We start from the raw sequence: 11754 nt of genomic DNA on the forward strand, positions 1-11754 counted from the left end.
TTTCCTATTCTCCACTGACCAAAAGGCAAGGAAGCTTGATGTCACAGGGCACCTCATGGTCAAGAGAAAAGGTTTCTCATATGGGTTGCTTAATTACTTGGCTGTTTTATAGAAGGTTGGCTTGATATTTGCATGCAAGAAGGATTGAAGTAAAGGAAGCTGGGGGCAGGAGATCACACAAGAAGCTGGACTAACCACTTAGGCTCAGAAGGTTTGGATTCTGGGGGCAGTATTAATGGTGGTAGCGGAAGTGAAAAGCAGAGGACGAATCTGGGAAACCTGCAGAAGAAAATCAAGCCAGGGGAAATTATCCTACTTGAGAAGGGCAAAGGAAAGCCAGAGTCAAGGGCAATTCCAGGTTTTCAGGTGTGGCTAGCTGAAAGGGTGGCTGGTGGTGCCCTTGACAGATCTGAGGATAAAAGGGGGACGAGTTTGTGGAGAGGGTTGGGATTGAGACTAAATCCTCAGACTCTCCCAAGTGACAAAAAATATCTGTTTATGCTAATGGAATGACTCATGGCAGCCCTGTAGATAAATTTAGTATGGGAGTTGGTCACAGGAAAGACCAACTGTGTTGTTTAAAGTGTTGGGAGTTTGAACTACCTTGACTTGCGGGGCATGGGAGAGGACTGGAAACTGAGTTCAAGCAATCATGCTCATGTCATGGAGCCCTGTTAAAAATTGAACAGTGGAGCTTTTCGGTTGCTAAGCACATTATTGATGGGCTGGGAGGGAGAGATGCATCTGATTGCACAGGGAAAGGACATGGAAGCTGTGTATCCAGGACCCTTGCAGATTGTGTCCCTAGGACTGCCCTTTATAATAAACTTTATAATAAGCTCTTCTGAGTTCTAAGAATCGTTCTCGCAAAGTCTCAAATCTGAGGGTGTTGTGAGAACCCCTTTTTTGTAGCCTGTCTGTCAGAGTACGGGTGTCCTGGGGACTCCTGAAACTCGTGGCTGGCAGCTTGGCCTCTGACCGTGCGGGGGACTTTGCCTTCACCTTCCAAGGTCTGTGCTGGCTCTGGCTAGTCAGTGTGAGAATTGAGTTTCTGTTCACCCACTTGGTAGTAGCATGATACACTTATCTGTGGGCAAAACTCAGAACGTTGTGACTCTCCCTCAACACCAGGGCAAAAAGGAAATGCAGAGAACTTAAACACAAGTTTTAATGCCCACGTCCTGGGTCTTAGTTGACTGTCCACTGACCTCCCCAGTGTCTCTGGGCCAGTGTGATGGAATAAAATATCAGGGATTTAAAAGACAAACTGGAGCTCAAATTCTGCCTCTGTTACTTGCTATGAAACGGTAGGCATGGACTTGTTCTCTTTGGGCTATGTAGACTTTTGTCTTTAAAATGGGAATATTAAGGCCCAACTTGTACAGCTGTTAAAAGAATGAACATTAAAAAAGTAAGATCCTGGCACATGACAGATGCTCAATGAATGTTATTTTCTGCCGTCCTTTAATATTATTTCCAGTTGGAACGGTTATTTCTGGGAGAGGTTTCTGTTTCTCCCAATTCATCAGAAGGAAGTCAGGGTGATTGATGTGGCTTCAGTGAACACTCTGCCATCTCTCTGTCTTTGAGGGGGTGTGCTGACTCAACCTCTCAAATGTCAGCGTCTGTTAGAGCGTTCTGTCTTCAAGAGGGTCTGACGACAGAAAATGTGTGGTCTCTGCCGTGCATGTGAAGGGAGGCCATTCCTACAGTGCCTGCGACTGCTCGGTGCCCGTTTGTCACAGACCATCTCTGAGTGGCAGGTGCCCTGTGCCCGGACTCTGCAGAGCGCCATCCTCAGAGGCACACAATACGCTTCAGTGACTTTTCCAGAGAGGCCCAGCGTGTCTGGGGCCCAGAGTGCAACCCAGACCTGCAGATACCTCCTGGGTTCTTTCATTGCCTTCTCCTGACTTGCCTTTATTTCATTTTGTGGTGAAGTGGTGACTGCTCTGAACCAAGTAACCAGTGCAGTTCTCTGGAGGAATGTGCCTTTATCATCTTCCTCAAAATGACCACACACAATGGCGAAAACATCCCCTGTGTATGTTTCTCTCTTGTGAAAGGAAAGTCTAAAAAATGACATGCTCACTATGCCAAATACTGTGGTGGAGAGAAACGGGAACATCCCGATAAGCTTCTCAGGTTTTATTCTGTTGGTTATGCTGCCTGGGAGGCTGAGCCCCAGAGCAATCCCACTGTTTAGGAGAAGAGACAGGACCGAAAGTCAGGTGTGCCTCACTCCAAAGCTCTTTATCCTTTTACTAAAGATTTATTGACCCATGTGGGCCTGTTCCTGAGAAAGACAGCTACTTATTTCTCGGTGGAATCTGCTCTCATTTTCTTTTTATTCCCAGAGTCCATCAAATTTTATTTTTTTTTCTTGAAACTTTATTATGCTGTTTTGAAAACATGGCTTAGTCAACAAAGCCAATTTTCAAATAATTAGGAAATGATGTATAGAGCCAGTTAAATCCAAGCGCGAGTCTGCCAGCTTTAATGTTTTTTATATACCCAGTCTCAGCTCCTTGGTTTGGGTTAAAACAGAAATTTATTCTGTAGCCTTTAGCAAAGCTTGCTTCTTTTGCCATCTCCTCTTAATAAGCGTGTCCTGGCTGCTCTCCTTGCCACTGGTGCTCAATGGAAGAGTACATCTTGTCACCACCCAAAGCAGACCCTTGAGAGTGGCACATTCCCCCAGCTGGAGGGAAGCATCTGATCCAGGCCCAACAGAAAGCAGATGTAATTTTCCGTACAAAACCGTTACTCTTGGATTCCTGGCTGGTGAACTTCTGTTTTTCAGAATTGTGACTTTTTCTGTCTTGATGCTTGTTGTTATCCTATTTCGGGACTGACATTTGGCAGCTCCAGCTCAAATCCAAATGTATAATCAGGATAGATCATTGTGAGACGTATGAGACTTGGGAAATCTGTGACTGAATCAGGCGCACGTGGCACCCAGACCGAGGAGATAATAAGAGATCCCAACGAGAGAATGGTGGACGTCAGGGGAAGTCAGCCACTAGGGCTCTTAACATTTAGTAACATGGCAATGATATAATAAGTTGCTCGGGGAGAGTCGGCCAGTTGGGTTTTGGGGAGTGAATGAGACGCTGTCTGTAATGGTCTGAAGGGTAGGGCTGTGCTCCTAGCCAGTTCCCCATAAAAGCCATTTATTGTCAGCGCTGGGGTCAGTGCAGAAGCAATGGCAAATCTGAAGACAAATCAGCAACTTCCTGGCTTCTGGTTTTATGGGACATCGTTTTCTAAGAAGCCAAATGGATCCAGAATCTAGGGCAAGGGGGAAAGCATTTAATAAATAATAATGACTATTATCAGTGCTGTTGTTATTATTACCATTAGTATTAGCATCAGGGGAGATAGTTAAACAGCGAGGTGATAATTTCGATGACATATATATATGCACAGTGAGATTAAATTACCCAAAGAGGAAAAGCTAGTTGTTCCCCACCTTCATTAAGAGAAGAACAAAGTTACACAAGAGTCTTAATGAGACCGAGGAGCTGAGTACTTCTACTAGCTGCGTGATTTAATTTCAACCAGCCTCATTTAGTTCCTCGAGGATTAGATACAATATTTCTGAAATTGGCCGTTAAGAATTCTAGCACCCTGCTCATGAGCCATAGTATTAAAAGCATCCTGAGAGGGAGCTAGGAATGTGCATTTTGAGCAAATATCCCAAGTGATGCTTATGATAAACACTCAGAACAATGTATAAAGGCCCATTTGCTCTAAAATTCCAAGAAAGTAGGGGTTTCTACTAAAAAAGCCATTTCTGCCTAGTCTCAAGTTCAGTGTGGGTGCTATTCAATCCTGGAATTGGGTTTATTAGCTCTGTGTGTGTTTGTGGAGTTGGGGGGATTCCTGTAGCAATACAATTATTTGTAAAATGCTTGAATTTGAGATCGTCACTCTCCGGGATGATTTAGGAATGGCTGGACCAAGGCAGGAGGGATGAACAGATGACCTCACACGGTCTCTCAGAAACCTGTGATCCCTCAAGAATGACACAGGTTTTATGTGTGAGCTGCCCAGTTCACCTCCTCTTGTCTGAAGTCAGTGAGTCATGAAAAACCAAAATTGCTACAGAAATGTCAGTTTGGAAGATGTCTTTGTTTTAGTTAGAAGAATATTTGTGGAAATATGACTTAAGCTTTTGTGTCTCAAAAGATGAGGTGGATTTCCCTGGGAAAAAAAAGCTCAAGAGAAACCCAAGGAAATGAGAGATTTATTTGGTATTAAATATTTGGAAAAAGACAGGAATTTCAATGCATTAGTCATAACCAAATGCCCAGTGACAGTCCACCTCCTCGAATGACTCTTCTGGAAAGATTAACGGGTCTTTCATGTGAGCTTTCCTTCTCCCTCCAGGCCCCTGCCTCCAGTCTGAGTTGTCTGTTTACCCCGTGGCTGAACCATTTCAATAGGCAGTTCTTCTGGGTTAATTGACTCCAGCCTGCCTGCTTCTGCACCAATCCGTTCTCTCCTCTTCTGCCAGAATACTCTTCTTGAAATGTTGCTTCACAAACATCAATAGCTTTCTTAAGTCCTCAGTGACTCCTATTGTGTTTACAGGTAAATGTAAAATGAAAGATTCTCAGGTGGTAAGGCTCTCACAATCATCACAGAGAGCTCTTCAAATTCAAATATTTTTGTCTGCTGTTTAAGAGTCCAGAGTCAGGACTCTTGTTAATGACGGACAGAAACTGAGTTGCATGAGAAAGAGAAGCCAGTGGGTCACCAAAGTAAGTAACAGGAGGAAAAGATGTGGCCAGAACCAGGGGCTTGAACATCCTTGGGACTCTTTGCCCGTCTCTTCTTCCTGTTTCTCTTTGCAGGTCTCTTCCTCTGTGGTCTCTGGCAGCTTTAGGTTTACACGTTCATGGCTTTTCATTGGACAGAAAAAAACCTGTAAGTAATTTCAAATGCACAGATCCTAAGCAAGGTCTCTTATTGAATGTCTTGGAATAGCTACGGTGAAGGGTCAGGATGACCAGCATGAAAGGCTACGGGGTGGGGTGGGAGAGAGGTTTCCTAAAAGAAGGAGCTGCTTACTAGGCTGAAATGAAGAGTTCTGAGTAGACAAAGCAATTAGTCTCCCTATTACAACCCACAACGTGTTAATGATACATTGCTACGAGCTTATTTTATGGTACTCTTTGAATTTTTTATATAAACTGCATGAGTCTAGGCAATGTTTTCTTAACATACTATGTGCATTTTAGCCTCCATGGCTTTTCCAGGGCAATTCCTTGTGTCTGAAATACCGTATATATTTCTCTCTGCCTAGATGTGTCTACAAGACTCAGCCAAAGTTACTGCTTATTGTCTTGCCCTGGGCTTCAGATATGACATTTGATGCCTGTGCCGTGTTTATACAATTCAGTTGGCACTAAGTGTGCACCATCTGGTATTAGCAGTTACTCTTTCGTGTGTATGTCTTGTCTCCCCAACTAGATTATAACCATCTTCAGAACAGATGTCCGTATTTAAACTCAGTTACAGAGATTACTGTTGCAGGCTACTATTACTGTTAAATCCATGTTTTATAGTTTCCTAGATTTAAGGAGAAAGAAATTTGGAAAACAAGAGGAAGAAAATCAAAGAATTAGAGTAGAGTGATGTTCAGTATCAGCAATCATAATTACACTAATCTTAGCCGCTGTTATAAACTTTGACCCAGGGAAGAGAGTAGTCAAAGTTGATCCCTCAGATTGAATTTGGCCATCAATTTAAGGAGCATCTCCAAAGGTGCTAAGTGCTGTCCATCTGGGCACTGGGGAGAAGAGTGCAGAATTCTCTGTTGTTAGAGCTTGCCCTCTCTCCCACACTCAGCTCTACAACTTAAGCATAAACACTGCTGTGTTTGACGGGGATGGTTTCACAAATAGCAAGTGAAAACAACCTAAGATTATGCTCCTGAGACTAGTAATGGTTTGCCCCTGTATCTTTTGCTTAGAGCTAAGTATAAAGTGCTTTGAATTGAGTACACTGGGCACTCAAAAGTATTTTTTTTCACTGAACTAACAAACTGAATTTTCAACATGTAAATAAAATACAAAAGATGATGTGTTGAATAAGATGCTTAATGGAATAGGTAGAATAGAAAAGCATGGTAAGCATGGTTATATAAATACAGAGGCTTCATAGAATACTTTTCTTGGTCTGAATTTTTCAGTCCCTAATACAAACTCATCAGAAATACTTTACAACTTGTGTAGGTTTTTGGATGGACAAGAGGAGGCAGTGGGTCTGGACCCATGAGAAGCATTAACTCACCTGGAATTTTTTAGCAGCAGGTGTTTAAAGAACATAATTGACTGGGTTCTGGCTTCTTCCTGGGATGAATGCAGAGAGCTGGAGGATATAGAGAGTTGGGATGAGTGATGTTCTCATAATTATAACAAAAAAACAAACAAAATAACTCAATTCAAATTCATGAATTTAAAAAAAGCCATGGATGAATAACGCCAAGAGTGAACACTGTTGTAAACTGTGGACTTCAGGTGATAATGATGGGTCGATGTGGGTTTTTAAGTGGAACAAATGTACCGCTCTGCTGAGGGATGTTGATGATGAGGGAGGTTATTTATGTGTGGCAGCAGGGGGTGTATGAGAAATCTGTTCCAAGAGCCACTTCCATGAAATGCAAGCACCAAGGTTCAAGTTGTGAAAGTGTTATTGAATTTGTCTGAAAAGCCAGCCATGAGAGAAGGACGGCTTGGTGTCCCAGTGGATTCACCACTCCTCTACGTTGGCTACGTGGCAAAGGAGATTCTTCTTCAAGTTCTTTCTCTAATTCAAAATATAAATCACTGCCTCAAAAAGGAAGGCCCTTTAGCTGTTCAGCCTACTTTCAGCTAAGGTTCACTGCTTTTCCCGTTACATGGAGAAGAGGGTGCCCAGAGTGTGAGAGCCTTAGTTAATCAACATGATGCAGACGTGAAGAAAGATGTAGCCGTAATACCCAAACTCTAACTCACAGGTCGTATTTTTCCAAAGAAAAATGTAGTCTGGAAGTAACCCATGTAAACTTTTTTTTCATCTTCTTTACAAAGGAATTCTTTCAGCTGCTGGATTTAAACAGTAAATACCCAATTTCATCATTTACACAGCTATGACTCGCCATGGTCTTCTGGTTTGTTTTGGACCATTTTACTGATACCAAATGAATATTAACAGTTTGTTCTGAAACATTTATTTCTTTTCATTTTGCTATTTGCTGCTACTTGAATTATTTCCTCGACAGGAAGTGACAGGGCCGTTTCCCATGTAAGCTACTCTTCTGCTCTTTGCTGTGATGTGTGGTTACTCACCTGAGCGAGCACTGGTGTGTGACTGTTTCAGAACTGCCATAGCAATGACCTTGTTCTTTTAGTAGCAATGAGACCTCAGCTCTTGGTCTCCCTGCCAGCCTAGCCATACTGCTTTTGGAAGTCTATCCCAATCATTAGAATCTATTCCAGTCAATGGAAATTGTAAACTTTTAGGAGAAATGTTTCCTCGTATTTACCCACTCCCATTCAGTGTGCCAGAATGTAAAGATGCTGTGTATAAAACACTGGGATCAGTCAAAATGTCCATATATAGGCAGTTGGTTAAATCAGTCATTCAGTCCAAAAAGAATGAAGCAGGTCTGAATGTGGTGATGTGGAAAGATACCCATGAACTATGGATGTGTTTTTAAAATGAAAAATATTTATGCTCATGTAGATACAGCACACTTCTAGAACGATACCCGAACTCCTGGCACTGGGACTGTGCAGTGAGGAAATGACTTTTTTATGTACACCTTCTTCTACTGTCTGAATTTTTTACTATGGCATAAATTTTATATTTTTTTAAACAAAAAAGAAAAAGTAACACACACACAAAGGAGTCCAGCTAGGAGAGCTGACGAATTGACAAAGGAGGTCCGTGGGCTGGTGGAACAGTGTGAAACTCCTGGGTGCTGCGGAAATTGGGAGAGTCTGCACCCTTTTTGCTGGTTTGCAACCTTGGGAGCTTCCCAGGTGAAATCCCAAAATGCGCCCCTGCCAACAGAAGGCAAGGAGGGAGAGACCAAAGAAAGAGGCAGACCACCCCAAACTGACAGGTGGCAGTGGAATGCTCAAGGGAAATTACTATGAGGCTTATTTTGAGCGACCACAAGACAAGTCAGCCTCTGCATCTGCCCTCCAGAATCTAAAAGTTTATGAGGCCTTTATGGAATTCAGTCATGTATCCAGCCCAGATGGTCTCAACATGGGGCCATGGAGTCACCCTCAGAAGGGCTGCCACCATGGGAAGGGTGCACAGAACGTGTTCCGAGGACAGGGGAGGGGGCTTGGAGTCTCTGATCACCTGGGTCCATCCTGAGGGTGGAGTCATTTTAATGACCTCCTAGCACCTTTGCAGGCTCCTTCTCCCTGAAGCCCACTGAGCACTCACTGAGTAGCTTAGGGAGAACCATGAGATATTGGAAGGAGGGGCAGCAGCCCCGAAGTGAGGGCTGGACATCTCACCCAGAAGAACAAAGTCATTGACCTGAGGGCGGGGGTGTGAAAGTGCTGCCTTTAAGGTAATGGCAAACACGCATAGCAGCCGGGGAAACAGAAGAGGACAAAGTCCATTCTTGTGACAAGGGGCGGGATTAAGTGCTGAACTCACAACTGCAGGCTGGGAAGGGGCCTGAGAACTGAGAAGGCTACATACCTGGGGGACACAGGCACACTTAAGGGACTTAATCAGAACAGGGACTGCACCTCCCTTCCCCTATCATGAAACTTAGAAGCTTCGAATGACAAGTAACCGTGAAATACTGCTGGAAGAAGAATGGGTGGGATCCAAGAATGTGCAAAGAGGACCTCTTTGAGGTATAGTTCAAGGGGGAAGACCTAAAACTCAGAACCAAATAGGCGTTGATCTAATACGCATCCACCATCCAACAAACACGCTACAGAAATTTCAAACCTGCGATGCTCCGAGTATAACCACAGCAAAAGCAAAACAACAACAAAAACCAGTCCACTTATTAATTGAATTAGTTCAAAGTCTTCCATTACACTTCCAGCAGAAGGAAAGGCATGTCCATATCCAGGTGTAAACACTGTGTACCTTAGTTTCCACTGGCCTACACACTATATTTGACTTTTGGCCAAAAGTTAGGAATTATACAAAAAAGCAAGGAAACACACACATACTCCCATGTGACAGTATAATCATCAGGAATAATTTTAAGATTTACTATAAAGTGACAGTAGTTGAGACAATGTGGAATAGGTAAAAGGATAAATGTATAAAAAATGGAACAGAAAAGAACCCTGAAATATACCCATACACGTATAATCAACTGATTTTTGACAAAGATTTGAAGACCATTAAATGGAGAAAACTTAGTCTTTCCAACAAATCATATTGGAATGACTGGATGACTGTATGTTAAAACAAAAAACTTCAATACATATCTCACATCTTATATAAAAATTAACTCAGTCATCAGTTAATATCAACAGTAATTAGCCATTCTCCTATCATTTGCCCCAATATGATGTGAGAAGGACTATCATCTATGTGACATTCTTCCACGTAATATCAGTGTATTTGTGAGAAACATCGGACAAAATGATTGAAGCCTATTTTACAAAATAGTTCAGTGCAGGTACTCTATATACTATGTTTTCAATGATTCTATGCATTTAAAATTATTTCAAAAGTACAAGTTTCAAAAAAGAGAAACAGGCATGAACTTATGCATTCTCTCTCCCTTGCAGGCAAGCTTGAGGTAGACCTAACCCAAAGGCGCAGCCAGGAAAGCCAAGCAAATGAGCGTTGGAATGGCTTAGACTTGAATCATTAATTTGCAAACTTTTCTTAAGCTGAACGGAAGTGGGCGGGCCACTTCAATACCCATTCGTAGAAATTTTAGCAGAGAAACTGGAGCTTCCGAAGGGAAAATTCGGACCATCGGTTAACACCTGTGCACCCACTTTTGGCTACAGCCCTGGTTTTCCCCACTGCCAGTGTCACGGCCTTGGGACTCCGCTTCTACAGGCTGAAGCCTCCTGACTTCCCCTTTGGTTTTCATTTCCTCGGATGTATGAGTTGGTGTAATATTCACCGGGATCTGCCACGCCTGATCTGATTTCACAAGGTGGGGTTAGTCTGCGCCGACGTTAAATTCTAAGTCACGGCAGAGTAAGAGAAAAGAAGAACATAGATGGAAAAGGATGGGATACAGTGAGTCCCATAAACAATATCCCCTTCCTGGGTGTTGTAGCTGATGAAGACGGGCCCTCACTGGCCAGGTCTTTGTGCCAATGTAGGACCAGAATTTCTCTCCTGCGAATTTGAAATTTTGAACTGAAAGATACAGAAATGGAGGATTAGGAAACTGTTGGAATTCTGCCCACAATGGTGCCAGAGTGATCTTAATTCTGCTCTTTGTGAGCCTAGGATACAACCTATATTACTTTCCAGTGGCTGTTGCAGCAAATTACCACAATCTCGGTGGCTTCAAACAACTGTAATTCATTCTATCATAGTTCCGGAGGCCAGAAGTCCAAAGTCAGCGAGGCTGCACTCCCTACAGAGGTCCCAGGGGAGAAGCTTTTCCTCGCTTCCCCTAGCTCCCTTGGCTCATGGCTGCATCACTCCCATCTCTGCCTGTCTTTGCATCGTATTCTCTTCGGTTCCTCCCCTCTGCTTGTCTTTTACAAAGACACTTGTCATCGGATGCAGGGTCCACCTAAAATCCAGGATGATTTCATTATCTCAAAAGCCATAATTTAATTACATCTACAAAGACCCTTCTTCTAATTAAGGTGATATTGACTGGTTTTGGGCATTATAAAGTGAACCGATTTGGGGAAGGGGCACCATTCAACCCATCGCACCACCATTCTAATTAATTTTTTCCCTAAACTAGGGAGTGCCAGTTTCTGTAACTTGCAAACAAAATAACTTACAGAGTTGGCCACTCAGGGCTAGTGGCAGCAGTTATTAATGGTTTGCACCATCTGTACGCTAAGTCTGACTGAAAGTTCTCCAGTTTTAATGTGGCAAGAAGTGCTTTAGAGCTTGTTAAAAAAGCAGGTTTCTGTCCTTTTCCCCAGAGTTTGTCAATAAATTGGCCCAGAAATCTGCATTTTTAACAATTCTCAGATGGTCCTGGTGATATAAGGAGAAAATTATAAAAACTCAGACCTGCCAATATTCCATTCAAATAAAACAAGAGGAAAAGCAATGAAAAATAATTTGAAAACTTTAATGGTGTTGTTTATATAGTAAAAACATAAAATCTTTTAAATAAGATACATTCAATTTCTCAGCGCATCTAATATTCAGATAATTTATATTTCAAACACTTTCCAACATTAAACAATTGACTACATAATGCATTTTTCATAAAATGATATCATAGCTTATACAGGTTAAATTATATTACAAATACACTCCACATAGGAAGAATGGCAGTACCTATTAGGAAATGCTACAAACTTTCCATTAAAAAATATATTTTATCTCTCTCATTTGTCAATAACAAACAGAATATATAAATTTTTCTTTCTAAAATTAAGTCTTACACAGTTTCCCTTTCAGATGATAATATGTACAAACCTTATATCTGAGTGAATATAAATAGCAAATACTGTAATAGTGTTACAGATATATTAGTACTTTTACAGAAAAAAAAGGCTTTCTAATAAAAGCCTCTGGACAGCTGAAATCTCAAAGCTATTTAAGTTAGACATT

The sequence above is a fragment of the Phyllostomus discolor genome, chromosome 7 (genome assembly GCF_004126475.2).
Source record: "Phyllostomus discolor isolate MPI-MPIP mPhyDis1 chromosome 7, mPhyDis1.pri.v3, whole genome shotgun sequence".
In the NCBI taxonomy this organism is placed as follows: Eukaryota; Metazoa; Chordata; class Mammalia; order Chiroptera; family Phyllostomidae; genus Phyllostomus; species Phyllostomus discolor.